Below are 23,686 nucleotides of genomic sequence, written 5' to 3'. Positions count from 1 at the left end.
GAAGTTCACCAATGTGGTATCACAATGGACTGAATAGTCTAAGTGAGCCTGATACATCGGGCTGCCACCTAACCTAACCTAACCTACCCTCCTTCATAGGATGGGGGGGTATATTAACTTTGTCATTCCGTTTGTAACACATCGAAATATTGCTCTAAGACCCCATAAAGTATACATATTCTGGGTCGTGGTGAGTTCTGAGTCGATCTAAGCATGCCCGTCCGTCCGTCTGTTTAAATCACACTAACTTCCGAACGAAACAAGCTATCGACTTGAAACTTAGCATAAGTAGTTGATATTGATGTAGGTCGGATGGTATTGCAAATGGGCCATATCGGACCACTTTTACGTATAACCCCCATATAAACGGACCCTCAGATTTGGCTCCGCAAGCCTCTTGGAGAAACAAAATTCATCCGATCCCGTTGACACTTGATACGAGGTGTTAGTATATCATCTGTAACAACCATGCAAAAATTTGTCCATATCGGTCCATAATTATATATAGCCCCCATATAAACCGATCCCCAGATTTGATCTCAGGATCCTCTTGGAGAAGCAAAATTCATCCGATCCGTCTGAAATTTGGTACGAGGTGTTAGTATATCATCTGTAACAACCATGCAAAAATTTGTCCATATCGGTCCATAATTATATATAGCCCCCATATAAACCGTTCTCCAGATTTGACCTCCGGAGCCTCTTGGATGAGCAAAGTTCATCCGATCCGGCTGAAATTCGGTACAAGATGTTGATATATGGTTTTTAACAACCGTGCAAAAATTGGTCCACATCGGTCCATAAATTTATATAGCCCCCATATAGAATGATCCCCATATTTGGCTTGCGGAGCCTCAAAGAGAAGCAAGTTTCAACCGATCGTGCTAAAATTTGGTACATGGTGTCAGTGTATGGTCTCTAACAACCGTGCCAAAATTGGTCCATATAGGTCCATAATTATATATAGCCCCCATATAAACCGTTCTCCAGATTTTACCTCCGGACCTTTTGGATGAGCAAGATTCATCCGATCTGGTTCAAATGTGGAACGTGGTGTTAGTATATGGTCTCTACCATCCATGCTAAAATTGGTCCACATCGGTTCACAATTATATATAGCCCCCATATAAACCGATCCCCAGATTTGGCTTGCGGAGCCTCTAAGAGAAGCATATTTCATCCGATCCGGTTGAAATTTGGAACATGGTGTTAGTATATGGTCTCTAACCACCGTGCCAGAATTGGTCCATAATTATATATAGCCCCCATATAAAGCGTTCTCCAGATTTGAATTCCGGAGCCTCTTGGAGGAGCAAAATTCATCCGATCCGGTTCAAATTTGGAACGTGGTGTTAGTATATGGCCGCTAACAACCATACCAAAATTGGTCCATATCGGTCTATAGTAATATATAGCCGATCTCCATTCACACAAAAATTGGTCCATATCGGTTCATAATCATGGTTGCCACTCGAGCCAAAAATAATCTACCAAAATTTTATTTCTATAGAAAATTTTGTTAAAATTTTATTTCTATAGAAAGTTTTGTCAAAGTTTTATTTCTATAGAAAATTTTGTCAAAATTTTATTTCTATAGAAAATTTTTCAAATAATTTCATTTCTATAGAAAATTTTGTCAGGATTTTATTTTTATAAAAAATTCTGTTAAAATTCTATTTCTATAGAACATTTTGTCAACATTTTATTTTTATAGATTTTTTTTTTCAAAATTTTATTTCTATAGAAAATTGTGTTAAAATTTTAGTTCTATAGAATATTTTGTCAAAATTTTATTTCTATAGAAAATTTTGTTAAAATTTTATTTCTATAGAAAATTTTGTCAAAACTTTATTTCTATAGAAAATTGTGTTAAAATTATATTTCTATATAAAATTTTGTTAAAATTTTATTTCTATAGACAATTTTGTCAAAATGTTTTTTCTATAGAAAATTTTGTCAAAATTTTATTTCTATAGAAAATGTTGACAAAATTGCATATCTATAGATAATGTTGTCAAAGTTTTATATCTTTAGACAATTTTATTAAAATTTAATTTCTGAAGAAAATATTGTCGAAACAAATTATAGAAAAATCTTCTATAGAAATAAAATTTTGCTAAAATTTCTGTAGTAATAACATTTTGACAAAATTTTCTATAGTAATAAACAAAGTTTTCTATAAAAAAATGTAAAGTTATCTAAGAAATTAAATTCTGTCAAAATTTTCTGTAGAAATACAATTTTGACAAAATTTCCTATACAAATAAAATTTTGTCAAAATTTTCTATCCAAATAAAATTTTCACAAAATTTCCTATACAAATAAAATTTTGACAAAATTTTTATAGAAATAAAATTGTGACAAAATTTTCTATAAAAATTCAATTTTGGGAAAATTTTCTAGAGGAATACAATTTTAACAATATTTTCTATAAAAATAGAATTTTGTGAAAATTTTCTAGAGAAATAAAGTTTTAACAATATTTTCTATAGAAATAAAATTTTGACAAAATTTTTCATAGAAATAAAATTTTGAGAAAATTGTCTATAGAAAATAAACTTAAAAAAATGTTTATAGAAATAAAAATAAAATGTGGACTAAGTTATCTATAAAGTCAATATTAAATAAAAATTTTCATTTTAGGTCATATTATCAAAGATTCCTTTTTACTCCCTTTTTGTAGAATTAGTAACTTTCTCATGTTCGCGCAAGCTAAAAATATTTAAAATTTTGATACATTTACAATTCAAGGGATATTTATACAACCAAATAAATTGTTGCTATAATAAAATTCTACAGTAAAATAATAAAACATTTATTTTGAAGAAACTTTATTTTAAAATTAACCACAAAAATTTGCAAAATATTTTTTTTTATTAGGTAGTTTTTGGTAATTTTTGTTTCAAATTTTGATAGATTACTTTTTGGCTCAATTGGCAACCGTGGTTTGAACGTCCATGGCTTACAGCCGAAATGCTTGTCTGCCCAGGGCTTAAATACTGTATCTAATGGCGATTTCGATTGGGAAAAAAGGTGCAACATGCTCGAAATTGATTGCAACATATCAAGGACACTGCCATAGATTTTGGATCCTTTATACCTCACAATATTATAAATTTACAATAACTTTATATTTACACTATCATTTGGGCGAAATGTCAATTAGGGAAACAGTAGTGTAACACCAAGGCAACATATTTTTTGCGAATCGAAAACGCTCTAAGACATTTTCTCGATAATAAGCGGAATTTAATATGACCCCAAAGTCGATGAATATGCGCGACGAGCGACCATCGACTGTTACGTCGGCTCACACCATGATCATCGGTGATTTCCAATCGAAGATGGGTTTTTTTTACGCTCACCCCTTTGACAAGTAAACTCGACCACTTTGTTTGTTCACAAACTGCTCAATTAGGCTTCCCATCAGGTCAATTACCGCATTCGATGCGTTACAAATTCTATCCACCCATCCTATGGTGGGCTATAAAAGAATCTAACAGAACTCCTGTAAAAATAGATGAAAATTTAATACAATGTTTCGTTTGGAGATGGTTGAGGAAAAATAAGAATTCTTAAAATTACTATGGCATTTTTTGTTTTTGTTTTTCCTGCAGAAATAGAATAATAAAGAAAATGAATTTAATTTATATGGAGATTTCTTTTATTGTTGTGATGGTTGGCTCGAGTATGGTAGAAAGCTTTGTTTGATTCATGGCAAATGTGCACAGGGTATTTGTTTCATTTTTATCAAGTAAAACGACAAAGAGATTTATTTCTCAACTCCCCTCAGCATTGCTCTAGCAACCAATACAGAGACAACATAATTTGTAGATATATAGCTTGCTCAGTATACCAAAAAAGAGATCTGCCATTGAGTTAGAGCTGAAAGTGACTATGAAACATGAATACCTATGAGTGAGTATACATACATACGTGTGTACATTCACATTCATGTGCGAGTGTGTGTTCTTATGTTCGTTTTAATTGAATAAATGTTATGAAGTCTACTATACTGCATTTGAAGATATTCACAATGCTCTAGATATTTGCTTACGCAAAAAAAAAAAATATTTTTCAAACTACAAAAACAAACGAAAATCTCATTTTCGTTTGAAAGGATATTATTTTTGAAAAGGATTTACGAATATGATTTGTGTGAGTAATAACCAAAGGACCAAATATGTGTATTCATAGTCATTTATAAGATATGTATGTATGTACGTATTTGCCTTTGAGAATTTATTTCCATTTTTCGGTTTTGTTTAAATATTTGTTCTAGCTTAGTTAAATAGAATTTACAATGCTATACAATTTGAAATGTATCAACGATTTGCATATAAGAAGGATAAAATAAAAATAAAAAAAATTCTTTTTAACTTTTTGTACTAACTTAAGAAAAGAATATGGATATTTTGATATTTTGTTATGGTAAATGCCATTTAGCATTTAATTGTCTTGTTAGAATAACATTTTATAGACAAATGACATGGGATTTGTAATAAACAAATTACTAAACAAATCGAATTGAACTTTCAGTTTCAAAAGCAGAAAATTAAAACAGAAATACACAAAAGGAAAATTTTAGGTATACTTTGAAAATACAGAATTGAAATTGAAAATGTAATCAACTAAAACCAATTACAAAAATAAAGCCACTTAATAAAATGATTGACATTTTTAAATTAAAATATTAAATATTTTTATTAACATTTTAATTAAATAAAAAATTATTTGCAATTAAAATATTATTGGAAATTTCGGAAATAATTATGCATTAGGTTATTGATTGAAATATATATAGAAATATCCAACTACAAATATTTTTGGAAATTTCATTCATTACACACTTTTAAAAAATTAAAAGAAAATTATTTCACCTAAGGGAAAAATATTGATTGGCTCAAAAAAAAATTTCCCTGGGAAAGTTCTTTCTCGGAGTGGACAACTCACTTGGAAAGTATTTGCATGTCGATTTGTTTATCTATGTTAACTGTCGCTCGCCTCGGATTAAATCGATCAAGGTCCAGACGAGGACTGATAAATATAAGTTATTATTATTGCAAAAAAAAATATTTTTATGTAGCTAATTAGTATTTTTTTTTTTACATTTTCCACACCACGATAATTCACGGTTGCCACAAAAATACAATTTTTACAAAATTTTCCATAGAAATTAATTTTGGCAACATTTTCTATAAGAAATAAAATTTGGACAATATTTTCTGTAGAAATAAAATTTTGGCAAAATTTTCTATAGAAATAAAATCTTGACAAAATTTTCTACAGAAATAAAATTTTGACAAAATTTTCTATAGAAATAAAATTATGACAACATTTTCTATAGAAATAAAATTTTGACAAAATTTTCTATGGAAATGAAATTTTGGTAAAATGTTCTATATGTATAAAAATGTTGACAAGATTTTCTATAGAAATGAAATTTGGACAAAATTTTCTATAGAAATAAAATGTTGACAAAATTTTCTATAGAAATAAAATGTTGACAAAATTTTCTAAAGAAATGAAATGTTGACAAAATTTTCTATAGAAATAAAATGTTGACATAATTTTCTATGGAAATGAAACTTTGACAATATTTTCTTTGTATATAAATATTTTGACAAAATTTTCTATAGAAATAACATTTTAAGAAAATTTTCTATAGAAATAACATTTTGACAAAATTTTCTATAAAAATAAAATTTGACACATTTTTCTATACAAATAAAATTTTGCAAAATTTTTCTATAGAGAAAAAGTTTTAAGAAAATTTTCTGTGGAAATAAAATTTCGACAAAATTTTCTATAAAAATAAAATTTTGACAAAATTTTCTATAGAAATAAAATTTTGACAAAATTTCCTATAGAAATAAAATCTTGACAAAATTTTCTACAGAATTAAAATTTTGACAAAATTTTCTAGACAAATAAAATTTTCACAAAATTTCCTATAGAAATAAAATTTTCACAAAATTTCCTTTAGAAATAAAATTTTCACAAAATTTTCTATAGAAATAAAATTTTCACAAAATTTTCTATAAAAATAAAATTTTAACAACATTTATTTTGAAAATAAAATGAGGACAATATTTTCGGTAGAAATACAATTTTGGTAAAATATTCCATAGAAGTAAAACTTTGACAAAATTTTCTATAGAAATAAAGTTTTCACAAAATTTTCTACAAAACTAAATTTTTGACAACTTTTTCTAAAAAAATAAAATTTTGAAAAAAATTTCTATAGAAATAAAATTTTGACAAATTTTCCATAGAAATAAAGTTTTGGCAACATTTTCTATATAAATAAAATTTGGGCAATACTTTCGGTAGAAATAAAAGTTTTACAAAATTTTCTATTGAAATAAAATTTTGACAAAATTTTCCATAAAAAAAAAATTATGACAAAATTTTCCATAGAAATAAAGTTTTGACAACATTTTCTGAAGAAATAAAATTTTGACAAAATTTTCTAAAGAAATAAAATTTTAACAAAATTTTCGATAGAAATAGCGTTTTAAGAAACTTTTCTGTAGAAATAAAATCTTGACAACCTTTCTATAGAAATGAAATTTTCACAAAATTTTCTATGTATATAAAAATTTTGACAAGATTTTCTATAGAAATAAAATTGTGACAAAATTTTCTATAGAAATAAAATGTTGGCAAAATTTTCTATAGAAATAAAAATCTCACAAAAATTTCTATAAAAATAAAGTTTTCACAAAATTTTCTATAGAAATAAAATTTGGACAATATTTTTTGTAGAAATAAAATTTTGACAAAATTTTCTATAGAAATAAAATTTTGACAAAATTTTCTATAGAAATAAAATTTTGACAAAATTTTCTATAGAAATAAAATTTTGACAAAATTTTCTATGGAAATGAAATTTTGGTAAAATGTTCTATATGTATAAAAATGTTGACAAGATTTTCTATTGAAATGAAATTTGGACAAAATTTTCTATAGAAATAAAATGTTGACAAAATTTTCTATAGAAATAAAATGTTGACAAAATTTTCTAAAGAAATGAAATGTTGACAAAATTTTCTATAAAAATAAAATGTAAATATAATTTTCTATGGAAATGAAACTTTGACAATATTTTGACAAAATTTTCTATAGAAATAACATTTTAACAAAATTTTCTATAGAAATAACATTTTGACAAAATTTTCTATAAAAATAAAATTTGACACATTTTTCTATACAAATAAAATTTTGCAAAATTTTTCCATAGAGAAAAAGTTTTAATAAAATTTTCTGTGGAAATAAAATTTTGACAAAATTTTTAATAGAAATAAAATTTTGACAAAATTTTCTATACAAATACAATTTTAGCAAAATTTCCAACAAAAATATAGTTTTGCAAAATAAGATTTTTTGTTTGATAATAATTTTGGTAAAATTGTTTAATTCTGAATTTAAATTGTGCCATGGGATACCCCATAATTTGGTATTCCTATGTATCAATTTATCATTTTATGTAAATTTCATAGTAAAATTTTAAGAAAATTTTCACATATCAACACCTTATGGAAATTTGTTTTTAATCAATTGTTTCGAATAGAAATACAACCTTGATTTTGTATCGATTAGTTTTGTAACGTTTCACTTACAGAGTTCATTTAAATTACAAAAACCCTAAGACACAAAAACGTTGATGGATTTTTTTTACGATTTATTCAACTAATGTATCAATGGCAATCCGAACATAACCCATGAACCACACAACCTATGTGATTGGAAATCTTTTTCAAATGCAGACCATCTTCAATTTCAATTTTAAAATCAAAAGATCTTCAAATCACATTGCCGCACAAAAGAAGACAAATCAAATGGAAAGATGATGCTATTTCTTTTATTTTGCTTGAGACCAAACAATGAAGAAGTCGGAAACCTAAAATCCCAACTATCAATGGCCACCATAAACAGATCCAGATTCTGTAGCTCATCTAATAGAGTTGTAAAACAAGTTTATTGAAACACATATTAGGTCTCCCCTCATGGTACTACCACCACCATAACCAAATGAATAAAAATTTTCTTTTTAAAGAAGGTATTCGTATACCTGGTTAAACAGTAAAGTGCAGGGTTTTATGGCAAGTGAACTTGATACACTGAGAACATATGGAAAATGTGGCTATGAGACATGTTCATTTAATTTAAATTTATTTAAACACAAAATGCTAATTTTCGGTCACTATTTTGGTCCATAGACTGATTTAATTTGCTTAGCTCATTGCCTTTTTAATACAATTTAGCAATAATTTAATTTTGTCAAAATTTTATTTCTATAGACATTTTTATCAAAATTTTATTTCTGTAGAAAATTTTGTCAAAATTTTATTTCTATAGAAAATTTTGTCCAAATTTTATTTCTATAGAAAATTTTGTCAATATTTTATTTCTTTATGAAAATTTTTAAAAAATTGATTACTATAAAAAATTTTGTCAAAAACCGATCGAAGAGAACCGCATAACTAAAAAGATATAAAATAAATAAAAACCGAATAAATAAAAAGATATAACATTTTGCCAAAATTTTCTATTGTAACCATTTTTTGAAAAATTTTCATAAAGAAATAAAATTTTGACAAAATTTTCTATAGAAATAAAATTTGGACAAAATTTTCTATAGAAATAAAATTTTGACAAAATTTTCTTTAGAAATAAATTTTGACAAAATTTTCTAGAGAAATAAAATTTTGATAAAATTGTCTATAGAAACAAAATTTTTAGAAAATTTTCTATAGAAATAACAGTTTGACAAAATTTTCTGTAGAAATACAATTTTGACACAGTGTTCTATTGAAATACAATTCTGACAAAATTTTCTATAAAAATAAAATTTTGACAAAAATGTTCTATAGAAATTAAATTTTGATAAAATTTTCTATAAATATAAAATTTTCTATAGAAATAAAATTTTGACAAAATTTTCACAGAAATAAAATTTTGACAAAACTTTCTGCAGAAATACAATTTTGAGAAAGTATTCTATAGACATACAATTTTCTAAAGAAATAAAATTTTGACAAAAATTTTCTATAGAAATTAAATTTTGAGAAAATTTTCTATAAAAATAAAATTTTCTATAAAAATAAAATTTTCTATAAAAATAAGATTTTGACAAAATTTTCTATAGAAATAAAATTTTGACAAAATTTTCTGTAGAAATACAATTTTGACAAAGCGTTCTATCGAAATACAATTTTGACAAAATTTTCTATAATAATAAAATTTTGACAAAAATTTTCTATAGAAATTAAATTTTGATAAAATTTTCTATAAAAATAATTTTTTTTTATAGAAATAAAATTTTGAGAAAATTTTCTATTGAAATAAAATTTTGACAAAATTTTCTCTAGAAATAAAATCTTGACAAAATTTTCTTTAGAAATAAAATTTTGGCAAAATTTTCTATAGAAATACAATTTCCACAAAATTTTCTAAAGAAATAAAATTTTGACAAAAATGTTCTATAGAAATTAAATTTTGATAAAATTTTCTATAAAAATAAAATTTTCTATAGAAATAAAATTTTGACAAAATTTTCTATGGTAATAAAATGTTGGCAAAATTTTCTATGGAAATAAAATGTTGACAAAATTTTCTATTATAAAATATTTTCTATAAAAATAAAATTTTCTATAGAAATAAAATTTTGATAAAATTTTCTATTGAAATAAAATTTTGACAAAATTTTCTGTAGAAATAAAATCTTGACAAAATTTTCTTTGGAAATAAAATTTTGACAAAATTTTCTGTAGAAATAAAATCTTGACAAAATTTTTCTATAGAAATTAAATTGTGATAAAATTTTCTATAGAAATAAAATTTTGACAAAATTTTCTGTAGAAATAAAATCTTGGCAAAATTTTCTTTAGAAATAAAATTTTGGCAAAAATTTTTATAGAAATACAATTTTGACAAAATTTTCTGAAGAAATAAAATTTTGACAAAATTTTCTATGGAAATTAAATTTGCTAAAAATTTCTATAAAAATGAAATTTTCTATAGAAATCAAATTTTGACAAAATTTTCTATGGTAATAAAATTTTGACAAATTTTTCTATAGAAATACAATTTTAGCAAAGTGTTCTATAGAAATAAAATTTTGACAAAATTTTCTATAGAAATAAAATTTTGATAAAATTGTCTACAGAAATAACATTTTGACAAAATTTTCTATAGAAATAAAATTTTGACAAGATTTTCTATAGAAATAAAATTGTGACAAAATTTTCTACAGAAATAAAATGTTGGCAAAATTTTCTATAGAAATAAAATTCTCACAAAAATTTCTATAAAAATAAAGTTTTCACAAAATTTTCTATAGAAATAAAATTTGGACAATATTTTTTGTAGAAATAAAATTTTGATAAAATTTTGACAAAATTTTCTATAGAAATAAAATTTTGACAAAATTTTCTATAGAAATAAAATTTTGACAAAATTTTCTATAGAAATAAAATTTTGACAAAATTTTCTATGGAAATGAAATTTTGGTAAAATGTTCTATATGTATAAAAATGTTGACAAGATTTTCTATAGAAATGAAATTTGGACAAAATTTTCTATAGAAATAAAATGTTGACAAAATTTTCTATAGAAATAAAATTTTGACAAAATTTTCTATGGTAATAAAATTTTGACAAAATTTTTAATGGAAATAAAATTTTGACAAAATTTTCTATTATAAAATATTTTCTATAAAAATAGAATTTTCTATAGAAATAAAATTTTGATAAAATTTTCTATTGAAATGAAATTTTGACAAAATTTTCCTAGAAATAAAATCTTGACAAAATTTTCTTTGGAAATAAAATTTTGACAAAATTTTCTGTAGAAATAAAATCTTGACAAAAATTTTCTATAGAAATTAAATTGTGATAAAATTTTCTATAGAAATAAAATTTTGCTAAAAATTTCTATAAAAATGAAATTTTCTATAGAAATAAAATTTTGACAAAATTTTCTATGGTAATAAAATTTTGACAAAATTTTCTATGGTAATAAAATTTTGACAAATTTTTCTATAGAAATACAATTTTGGCAAAGTGTTCTATAGAAATAAAATTTTGACAAAATTTTCTATAGAAATAAAATTTTTAAAAAGTTTTCTATAGAAATAACATTTTGACAAAATCTTCTATAGAAATAAAATTTTGACAAAAATTTTCTATAGAAATAAAATTTTTAAAAAGTTTTCTATAGAAATAACATTTTGACAAAATTTTCTATAGAAATAAAATTTTGACAAAAATTTTCTATAGAAATTAAATTTTGATAAAATTTTCTATAAAAATAAAATTTTCTATAGAAATAAAATTTTGAGAAAATTTTCTATAGAAATTAAATTTTGACAACTTTTTCTATAGAAATACAATTTTGGCAAAGTGTTCCATAGAAATACAATTTTGACAAATTTTTCTATGGCAATCAAATTTTGACAAAATTTTCTGTAGAAATAAAATCTCGACAAAATTTTCTACAGAATTAAAATTTTGATAAAATTGTCTATAGAAATAAAATTTTGACAAAATTTTCGATAGAAATAAAATTTTAAGAAAATTTTCTATTGAAATAAAATTTTGACAAAAATTTCCGGTAGAAATAAAATCGTGAAAAAATTTTCTTTAGAAATAAAATTTTGGCAAAATTTTCTAAAGAAATAAAATTTTGACAAAATGTTCTATTAAAAAACATTTTTTTGTATTTTGGTAAAATTTTCTTCACAGTTTGGTAGATTATTTTAGATTCGCGTTTTATCTCTATCCTATGTTGTAAGTAACGGTTTTAGAGTGTGTATTCTAAACATCACAAGAGTATCTTGTTTTTTCGAGGTGAATTGGGATCTCTTGTGTTTCTCAACTTCTCAACTCAGTTTCCTAATCTCTCTTTTCTGTGAGTGTAATTGAGATTCCTGCTATTGTGTGACTAAAACAATGTGAGAATATGTTCATATTTCATTGGACTTTTATACCCTCAGGGCTATGAATGCCATTCTTTCAGTCAGTCAGTCAGTCAGACAGACAGGCCCAAATACAGCCAGTAACGAATCCATAATATTTGGTAAATTATATCTTTGTATTTCTGGGAGATGTTTTTCATGTTGTTGTTTTTGTTACTATTGCTATTGTAGTATTAAAATAAGGAAGAGTATTCTGAAGGTGTTTGTCTACAAAATTCTCGAGAGAGCGAGAGAAGCTCTTAAGATAAGCGAACCTAAGTATCATCACACACACATCCATACATATAAAATTTTCCCAATGTTGTTGGACGTCTAGGTTAGGTATTAAAGAGGCAAAAGCAGCAACAACAACAAAATATCCTCACTAATAGCTCTTCTCTTTGTTTAAGCCATATCTTTTATGAAAGGGTGAGAAGCTAGGCTAGTCTTTTTATGAAATAATGTAACAAAAATGTTGAAAAGTATCATAGCAATAATGATGAAATCCTATGGATACCATTAATAAACGTTAGAGTTTCAATATCACAAAAGGCTTTAATTTTTAAAGAGATTTAAATGCTTGGCAACAGTGTTGGAAAAATCAAAGAAGAGAAAAAGAGCAACAGGTGTGGAATAATAGACATTTTTGTAATAGCAAAGATGATTTATCGTTCAACTTCACATCGACATTTGATGTTGACGAAAAACGACTTATTGGCTATATATAGTGACCATAGTCAAATGTCAAAAGTCGATTGTGAAGATAACAAAATGTAGCCTTTGATTTTTCGAACTTTTTGAATAATTTTGAAAAGTTGTCAGTTGCATTTCGAATAAAGGACTTTTGCGCTTGAAAATCGACTAGTCGACTTTTTATAGTGATCATATTCTTCCATATTGAATTTTCAATAATCTCAACAGTCGACTTTTCGAATTTTTAAAAATTCTTAAAATCGATTTTTCAAATTTAGAATAAGACGATTTGTGGACTTTTCGAAATTTTGAAAAGGTCCATAAGTTGACTTTTTGATTTTCATTACAATCAATAGCTCAAAAATACAATTAAAATTTTCTTTTGGTTTTTGATAACGAATTTGTCGATTTTTATAAATTTTTAAAAAGTCGAAAAGTCGTCTTTTGGATTTTCATGTAAATCCCTAGCTCCAAAAATTAACCTTTCTGTTTGATTTTTTTTATATTGAAAACAAAACAAGATAAAATATAATAAAAATTAGAAATGACAAAAGTGTTGAATTCATTTGTTATCATTTTTTTTTTGGGGGGAATCTCAAATACCCAACAAATGAATGATGAAATCTGAAGAAGAATCAATTCAATAACTCTGGTGCGACAGGTGTGCATTGGTGACTGTTAACACTTCTCTTCATTTCGATAAGAGACAGAAGCGCATAGTATCTGTCTTTTTTTCTTGGACCATCTTTATCATTAACCAATGATCCAATGACTGGCCATTCCATCAAACTTTACCCAAGTAGATTTTCATGTTCTTTTCCATTTTCATTGGAAAAACTGTTGCATTTATATGGTCTCGATTTTTGATAAAATAAAATCAAAATCAAAAGTCCATGGATTTTCAAACACAAATCACTTTTGGTCAATCTCCTATGTCTGGATCTTAAGTTTAACTTGATCGTTTGACTTACTATTACCATTTCAATGGAGTGGGAGGTGGAAAAAAGGTTATTCTTGTATTTTTTTTTGTTTTTATTTTTATTTTTCATTCGCATTCGTTTCGGAGTGTAAAGATAAAATTGATTACCAAATGTCATCATTAAGTCGAAAAGGCATTGTCTTGGGACATTGATTTTTGTTTTTTGTTTCTTTTTCAGAATTTCGATCACGACTTTCATTTAAGGGACATGTCTTTGAAGTGAAACTTACATGAAAATCTAGAATACTGTGCATCTAAATTGCATCATTAATTATGGTTGACATGTAGAATAAGACTTTTATTGGTGTTTTTTTCTGGGAATACAAACTCTTTTGAGTGATCAAAGCCGAATTGAGGTTTAAAGCTTTTTTGGAATAATTTTTTCTTTCAAATGTTCCACCTTACATCGACAAATTGAGCTGTGACTTCTATGACAATTTGATTTTAATACTAATTGGGAATTTTAATATGTTGCTGGCATATCTTATAATAGGATTAAATATAGGATTGGAATCGCTCTCCACTTCTGCTGAAACCATACAAGTTGATGTGAAAAAATGTTTCCATGATTGTAGGCAATTACCAGAGGATTAAAATATAAACGAAATTAGTATCATAATTTTCGCTAAACATAGGTATCGTGTCCGTCTTTCCTATGGATTAGTTTGCAACAGATACAAAAAATTCCATGAGTATAATAAACCCCAATTTGTGAAAATAGGCCAACAATACATTTATATAGGAGCATGAAATTTGAGTTACTTTGGTTAAAAAATAAGAGTATTATAGCCAAATTTGAGAAAATCAAGTGATGCAAATATACGGGAGCTACACGCAAAAAAATAATTCTTTCCTCCCAAACGAAATTTTAGACAAACAAAGTTCGTTTCTCATTTGCTTTTCGCTGTAAAGAAGTGTATTTGGGAGAAAAGTATATACTTTTTGTGATAAACGTTTATACTTTTCCAGGATGTAAAAACAATTTCATAAGGACAAACTAAAACAAGTATATACGGCCGTAAGTTCGGCCAGGCCGAATCTTATGTACCCTCCACCATGGATTGCGTAGGAACTTCTTCTAAACACTGCCATCCACAATCGAATTACTTAAGTTGCGGTAACGCTTGCCGATGGCAAGGTATCGTAAAACTTTTTAACACTGTCTTCTAAATTGTAAGTTAGCCCATACGGGGTATATATTAAACAAAAAAAAGGCGATTAAATACGTATATAATCTAGTTTGACAAAATTTTCTATAGAAATAAAATTTTGACAAAATTTTCTATAGAAATGAAACCTTGACAAAATTTTTTATAGAAATAAAATTTTGACAAAATTTTCTATAGAAATAAAAATTTGACAAAATTTTCTATAGAACTAAAAACTTGACAAAATTTTCTATAGAAATAAAATGTTGACAAAATTTTCTATGGAAGTAAAATGTTGACAAAATTTTCTATAGCAATACAATTTTGACAAAAATTTCTATAGAAATAAAATGTTGACAAAATTTTGTATAGAAATGAAATTTTGACAAAATTTTGTATAGAAATAAAATGTTGACAAAATTTTCTACAGAAATAAATTTTTTACAAAATTTTCTATAGAAATAAAATTTTGACAAACATTTCTATAGAAATAAACTTTTGACAAAACTTTCTATAGAAATGAAATTTTAACAAAACTTTCTATAGTAATAAAATTTGACAAAATTTTCTATGGAAATAAAGTTTTGGTAGATTACAAAATTTTCTATAGAAATAAAATTTTGACAAAATTTTCTATGGAAATAAAATTTTGACAAACATTTGTATAGAAATAAACTTTTGACAAAACTTTCTATAGTAATAAAATCTGACAAAATTTTCTATGGAAATAAAGTTTTGGTAGATTATTTTTGGCGATATGGACCAATTTTTGCGTAATAAGTCATCGGCTATATATAACAAAAGACCGATATGGACCAATTTTTACATGGCTGTTAGAGGCCATATATTGACAAAATGTACCAAATTTCAACCGTATCGGATGACTTTTGCTCCTCCAAGAGGTTCCAGACGTCAAATCTGGGGACGGTTTATATGGGAACTATATATAATTATGGACCGATATGGACCAATTTTTGCATGGTTGTTAGAGACCATATACTAACACCATGTACCAAATTTCAACTGGATCGGATGAATTTTGCTCTTCCAAGAGGCTCCGGAGGTCAAATCTGGGGATCGGTTTATATGGGGGCTATATATAATTATGGACCGATATGGACCAATTTTTGCATGGTTATTAGAGGCCGTAAACTAACATCAGGTATCAAATTTCAACCGGATCGGATGAATTTTGCCCCTCCAAGAGGCTCCGGAGGTCAAATCTGGGGATCGGTTTATATGGGGGCTATATATAATTATGGACCGATATGGACCAATTTTTGCATGGTTGTTAAAAACCGTATACTAAGACAACGTACTAAATTTCAACCGGATCGGATGTATTTTGCCCCTCCAAGAGGCTCCGGAGACAAATCTGGGGATCGGTTTATATGGGGGCTATATATAATTATGGACCGATATGGACCAATTTTTGCATGGTTGTTAAAAACCGTATACTAAGACAACGTACTAAATTTCAACCGGATCGGAAGAATTTTGCTCCTCCAAGGGGCTCCGGTGGTCAAATCTGGGGATCGGTTTATATGGGAGCTATATATAATTATGGACCGATATGGACCAATTTTCGCATGGTTGTTAGAGGCCGTATACTAACATCAGGTACCAAATTTCAACCGGATCCGATGAATTTTGCCCCTCCAAAAGTCTCCGGAGGTCAAATCTGGGGATCGGTTTATATGGGGGCTATATATAATTATGGACCGATATGGACCAATTTTTGCATGGTTGTTAGAGACCATATACTAACATCAGGTACCAAATTTCAATCGGATCGGATGAATTTTGCCCCTCCAAGAGACTCCGGAGATCAAATCTGGGGATCGGTTTATATTGGGGCTATATATAATTATGGACCGATATGGACCAATTTTTGCATGGTTGTTAGAGACCGCATACTAAGACCACGTACCAAATTTCAACCGGATCGGATGAATTTTGCTGCTCCGGGAGGCTCCCCAAGCCAAATTTGGGGATCGGTTTATATGGGGGCTATACGTAAACGTGGTCCGATATGGCCCATTTTCAATACCATCCGACCTACATCAATAACAACTACTTGTGCCAAGTTTCAAGTCGATGGCTTGTTTCGTTCGGAAGTTAGCGTGATTTCCACAGACGGACGGACAGCCGGACAGACGGACAGACGGACAGACGGACGGACGGACGGACATGCTTAGATCGACTCAGAATTTCACCACGACCCAGAATATATATACTTTATGGGGTCTTAGAGCAATATTTCGATGTGTTACAAACGGAATGACAAAGTTAATATACCCCCATCCTATGGTGGAGGGTATAAAAAACATTGTTTTCTTGCTAATTGCATTTTCCCTCACATCTTTCTCATATCCACGATGTTTTTTAGTTCTTAACACCTTTTCCTGTAATACCAACAATGTAGAAGAAATTATACGATTTTATAAATTTTTAAAAATTTGTTTACCTTTCATCTGGACGGAGAATCGAACCGCGGACCATACACTTTGTAAGCCAACACACTAACCACTGAGCTATGTACCTGTTATGGTCATCAATAGATAATTATCCATATAAGTTATATTTATATAGCATAGCTTGCGGCGCCCACGAACCGAATAAACAAAGTTTATTTAACAGAAACAAACATTTAGTTTGGCACCGTAGAGCAGTGGTTGCTACGTCCGACTTGCATGCCAAGGATCATGGGTTCGAACCCTGCTTCGACCAAAGTTTTTTTTTTTTACATATATTCCAGATATGTTCGGAAGATTCCGAAAAAATGTTTAACATTACATTGTAGTATATACAATTTTGAACTGTAAAATGTGTCTTATTAAAGACCTAAAGTCAGAAAAGAACAGTGTTTGATATAAACGAAATGGACTGTGTTGTTGTTTCAAAAATAATTTTTTTTTATTGAAAAAATAAAAATTTTGTAACAAACGAATTTTTTTTGGTGATAAAAGTTAAAAATTTTCGAACAAAAGAAAAACGTTTTCCAAATGTTTTTTTTCTTTGCGTGTATATCCAAATCTGAACCAATTTCGATAATGTTTTGCAGGTTTGATTGATACCAGAGAAGGTTACTTTGTGCTATATTTAAGTAAGATTGGTTAATAAACAAGACCTCTATGGTCAAAAATATGGTTAGTAAAAAAGCGCATTGTGACCCCATTTATCGAAATCGGGTGATACATATATAAAATATTTGAGCAAATTTTCTATAGAAATAAAATTTTGATTAAATTTTCTATAGAAATAAGTTTTGACAAAATTTTCGAAAGAAATTAAATTTTGATAAAATTTTCTATAGAAATATAATTTTGAAAAAATTTTGTATAGAAACAAAATTTTGATTAAATTTTCTATTGAAATAAAATTTTGATTAAATTTTCTATAGAAATAAAATTTTGATTAAATTTTCTATAGAAATAAAATTTTAACAAAATTTCTATAGAAATAAAATTTTGAAAAAATTTTCGATAGAAATTAAATTTTTATAAAATTTTCTATGAAATATATTTTTTATAAAATTTTCTATTGAAATAAAATTTTGATAAAATTTTCTATAGAAATAAAATTTTGACAAAATTTCTATAGAAATAAAATTTTGATAAAATTTCTATAGAAATAAAATTTTGACAAAATTTCTATAGAAATAAAATTTTGACAATATTTCTATAGAAATAAAATGTTGATTATATTTTCTATAGAAATAAGCTTTGACAAAATTTTCTGTAGAAATTAAATTTTGATAAAATTTTGATAAAATTTTCTATAGAAATACATATTAACAAAATTTCTATAGAAATAAAAGTTTGACAAAATTTCTGTAGAAATAAAATGTAGATTAAATTTTCTATAGAAATAAGTTTTGACAAAATTTTCGATAGAAATAAAATTTTGTATTGAAATATAATTTTGATTAAAATATAATTTTGATTAAATTTTCTATAGAAATCAGTTTTGACAAAATTTACGGTAGAAATAGAATTTTGATAAAATTTCTATAGAAATGAAATTTTGACCAAATTTTCGAAAGAAATAAAATTTGATAAAATGTTCTATTGAAATATAATTTTGATAAAATTTTCTATTAAAATAAACTTTTGATAAAATTTTCTATATAAATAAAATTTTGATAACATTTTCTACAGAAATTAAATTTTGATAAAATTTTCTATTGAAATAAAGTTTTGATAAAACTTCCTATGGAAATAAAATTTTGATAAAATTTTCTATAGAAATAAAATTTAGATAAATTTTTCTATTGAAATATAAGTTTGATAAAATTTTCTATTGAAATATAATTTTTATAAAATTTTCTATTAAAAAAAAAAAAATTTGATTAAATTTTCTATTGAAATATAATTTTTATAAAATTTTCTATTAAAAAAAAAATTTGATTAAATTTGCTATAGAAATAAAATTTTGATTAAATTTTCTACAGAAATAAGTTTTGACAAAATTTTCTATAGAAATAAAATTTTGATTAAATTTTCTATAGAAATAAAATTTTAACAAAATGTCTATAGAAATAAAATTTTGATTAAATTTTCTATAGAAATAAGTTTCGACAAAAATTTTTATAGACATTATATTTTGATTAAATTTTCTATAGAAATAAAATTTTAACATAATTTCTATAGAATTAAAATTTTGACAAAATTTTCGATAGAAATAAAATTTTGATAAAATTTTCTATAGAAATAAAATTTTGACAAAATTTCTATAGAAATAAATTTTGATAAAATTTTCTATTGAAATATAGTTTTGATAAAATTTTCGATAGAAATAAAATTTTGATAAAATTTTCTATTGAAATATAGTTTTGATAAAATTTTCGATAGAAATAAAATTTTGATAAAATTTTCTATAGAAATAAAATTTTGACAAAATTTCTATAGAAATAAATTTTGATAAAATTTTCTATTGAAATATAGTTTTGATAAAATTTTCGATAGAAATAAAATTTTGATAAAATTTTCTATTGAAATATAGTTTTGATAAAATTTTCGATAGAAATAAAATTTTGATTATATTTTCTATAGAAATAAGTTTTGACAAAATTTTCTGTAGAAATTAAATTGTGATAAAAGTGTGATTAAATTTTCTATAGATATAAAATTTAACAAAATTTCTATAGAAATAAAATTTTGACAAAATTTCAGTAGAAATAAAATTTTGATTAAATTTTCTATAGAAATAAAATTTTAACAAAATGTCTATAGAAATAAAATTTTGATTAAATTTTCTATAGAAATAAGTTTCGACAAAAATTTTTATAGACATTATATTTTGATTAAATTTTCTATAGAAATAAAATTTTAACATAATTTCTATAGAATTAAAATTTTGACAAAATTTTCGATAGAAATAAATTTTTGATAAAATTTTCTATAGAAATAAAATTTTGACAAAATTTCTATAGAAATAAAATTTTGATTATATTTTCTATAGAAATAAGTTTTGACAAAATTTCTATAGAAACTAAATTTTGATAAAATTTTCTATTGAAATATAGTTTTGATAAAATTTTCTATTGAAATAAAATTTTGATTAAATTTTCTACAGAAATAAAATTTTGACAAAATTTCTATAGAAATAAAGGGTGATTTGTTAAGAGCTTGATAACTTTTTTTTAAAAAAAAACGCATAAAATTTGCAAAATCTCATCGGTTCTTTATTTGAAACGTTAGATTGGTCCATGACATTTACTTTTTGAAGATAATTTCATTTAAATGTTGACCGCGGCTGCGTCTTAGGTGGTCCATTCGGAAAGTCCAATTTTGGGCAACTTTTTCGAGCATTTCGGCCGGAATAGCCCGAATTTCTTCGGAAATGTTGTCTTCCAAAGCTGGAATAGTTGCTGGCTTATTTCTGTAGACTTTAGACTTGACGTAGCCCCACAAAAAATAGTCTATAGGCGTCAAATCGCATGATCTTGGTGGCCAACTTACCGGTCCATTTCTTGAGATGAATTGTTCTCCGAAGTTTTCCCTCAAAATGGCCATAGAATCGCGAGCTGTGTGGCATGTAGCGCCATATTGTTGAAACCACATGTCAACCAAGTTCAGTTCTTCCATTTTTGGCAACAAAAAGTTTGTTAGCATCGAACGATAGCGATCGCCATTCACCGTAACGTTGCGTCCAACAGCATCTTTGAAAAAATACGGTCCAATGATTCCACCAGCGTACAAACCACACCAAACAGTGCATTTTTCGGGATGCATGGGCAGTTCTTGAACGGCTTCTGGTTGCTCTTCACTCCAAATGCGGCAATTTTGCTTATTTACGTAGCCATTCAACCAGAAATGAGCCTCATCGCTGAACAAAATTTGTCGATAAAAAAGCGGATTTTCTGCCAACTTTTCTAGGGCCCATTCACTGAAAAGTCGACGTTGTGGCTCGTTAGTAAGTCTATTCATGATGAAATGTCAAAGCATACTGAGCATCTTTCTCTTTGACACCATGTCTGAAATCCCACGTGATCTGTCAAATACTAATGCATGAAAATCCTAACCTCAAAAGAATCACCCTTTATAATGTTGATTATATTTTCTATAGAAATAAGTTTTGACAAAATTTTCTGTAGAAATTAAATTTTGATAAAAGTGTGATTAAATTTTCTATAGATATAAAATTTAACAAAATTTCTATAGAAATAAAATTTTAAAAAAATTTCAGTAGAAATAAAATGTTGATTAAATTTTCTATAGAAATAAGTTTTGACAAAATTTGCGATAGAAATAAAATTTTATTAAAATAAAATTTTGATTAAATTTGCTAAATATAGAAATAAGTAATAAGTAAATGACAACATTTACTATAGAAATAAAATTTTGATTAAATTTTCTAAAGAAAAAAAAATTTGATAAAATTTTATATTGAAATATAATTTTGATAAAATTTTCTATTAAAATAAAATTTTGATAAAATTTTCTATATAAATAAAATTTTGATAACATTTTCTACTGAAATTAAATTTTTATAAAATTTTCTATTGAATTAAAGTTTTGATAAAACTTCCCATAGAAATAAAATTTTGATAAAATTTTCTATAGAAATAAAATTTTGATTAAATATCTACAGAAATAAAATGTTATACCAAATTTTCTATAGAAATGAAATTTTGACCAATTTTTCTAAAGAAATAAAATCTTGAAAAATTTTCTATAGAAATATAATTTTGATAAAATTTTGTATAGAAATAACATTTTGATTAAATCTTCTATTGAAATAAAATATTGATAAAAATTTCTTTAGAAATAAAATTTTAATACATTTTTCTTTAGAAATAAAATTTTCTATAGAAATAAGTTTTGACAAACTTTTCGATAGGAATAAAATTTTGACAAAATTTTCTATTGTAAAAAAAAAATTGACAAAATTTTATATAGAAATAAAATTTTGACAAAATTTTCCAAAATAATAAAATGTTGAACCGATTTCGATGAAATTTTGTACACTTGACAAAATTTTATATAGAAAAAAAAAATTTTACGAAATATTCTATTGTAAAATAATTGACAACATTTTCTATTTTAAAGAAATTGACAAAATTTTATATAGAAATATTGGACAAAATTTTCCAAAATTATAAAATGTTGAACCGATTTCGATGAAATTTTACGAAATTTTCTATTGTAAAATAATTGGCAACATTTGCTCTTTCAAAAAAATTTACAAAATTTTATATAGAAATAAAATTTTGACAAAATTTTCCAAAATAATAAAATGTTGAACCGATTTCGATGAAATTTTGTACACTTGACAAAATTTTATATAGTAATAACATTTTGACAAAATTTTCTATTGTAAAAAAAATTGACAAAATTTTATATAGAAATAAAATTTTTAAAAAAAGTTCTAAAGGAATAAAATTTTTACAAAATTTTATTATAGTATATATCCAATTGGTTAATAAATAAAGGTTTTATGACCATATTTGGAAAAATCGGTCGCAGCTACATTTAAATCTGAACCGATTTCGATGAAATTTTGTACACTTAACGAAAGGTATTAGGTATATTATTTTATTTTATTTTATTTTAACAAGTATCAAATTACAAAAAAATAATTTCATTTAAGGGTAAAATAATTAGTAATAAATAAATAATAACACAATAAATAACTGATTGCTTCCATTTAAAAATTAGTAGAGTTTGGTTACGAAATAATTTTTAACAATAATTTAAATTTTTAAATTCATTTCTAATTTAATTTATATAATTCAATCAATAAAAAAATCAATTGAAAGTGCCGAAAATTTAATTAATTTTTTAATCATTTATATTTTGTAATTCTAATCAATTTTGTTTCTAAAAATTTTTTTCAATATTCGATTTTATTATTTATATTTATATTTGAAATATTTCTGTTTCACTTCTGCAATTTTTGTATCACATACAAATATCTCGTCTTCTTTTCTTTACAGGATATTGAAAAATTTCCATAAAAATATCAAACGGGATTAATTCAAATCAAAAATAATGCCAGCGTTGATTTTATGTGAGGTAAGTTCATAAAAGTAAGAAAATTTAGATTCTTTAATTAGAAAAGTATCTTGGCTTTAGATTAATTCCTTAATTAGAACTAATATCTTGGCGTTAGATAATAAATAATTCATGTTTGTAAATTAATGTGAGTTTATTTATTTTTTCTTTTTTAAGATTTATTCATCTTTAAAATATAAGAAAAAAATCTAAAACCTTCAAAAAAATTCTTTACGCTTAAAATTACCTTCATTAAGACAATTATTAACGGTCATCCTCCAATAAATCAAAGCCGACAGATTTTTCCATAGATCTCTAGAGATTGCCACTTCATGTTAACCAAAAAATGAAGAAAAAAACGCGAGAACACCAATAAAAGCAACACCAAGCAATTACACACTTCTTCTAC

General features: G+C 25.2%; 1 protein-coding gene across 1 annotated transcript in view; it reads left to right on the top strand.

The window, feature by feature from the left end:
- LOC142235079 (uncharacterized) overlaps nucleotides 1-23,686 on the top strand; it is a 258,978-nt gene that overhangs the window by 142,811 nt on the left and 92,481 nt on the right. The window contains exon 3 of the mRNA XM_075306304.1: nucleotides 23,220-23,298. The gene's annotated coding sequence lies outside the window, so the exon portion shown is untranslated. The remainder of the gene's footprint in view (nucleotides 1-23,219; nucleotides 23,299-23,686) is intronic.

Source organism: Haematobia irritans, chromosome 4 (assembly GCF_050003625.1).
Source record: "Haematobia irritans isolate KBUSLIRL chromosome 4, ASM5000362v1, whole genome shotgun sequence".
Lineage (NCBI taxonomy): Eukaryota > Metazoa > Arthropoda > Insecta > Diptera > Muscidae > Haematobia > Haematobia irritans.
This window is presented reverse-complemented; position numbering and strand designations above follow the sequence as displayed.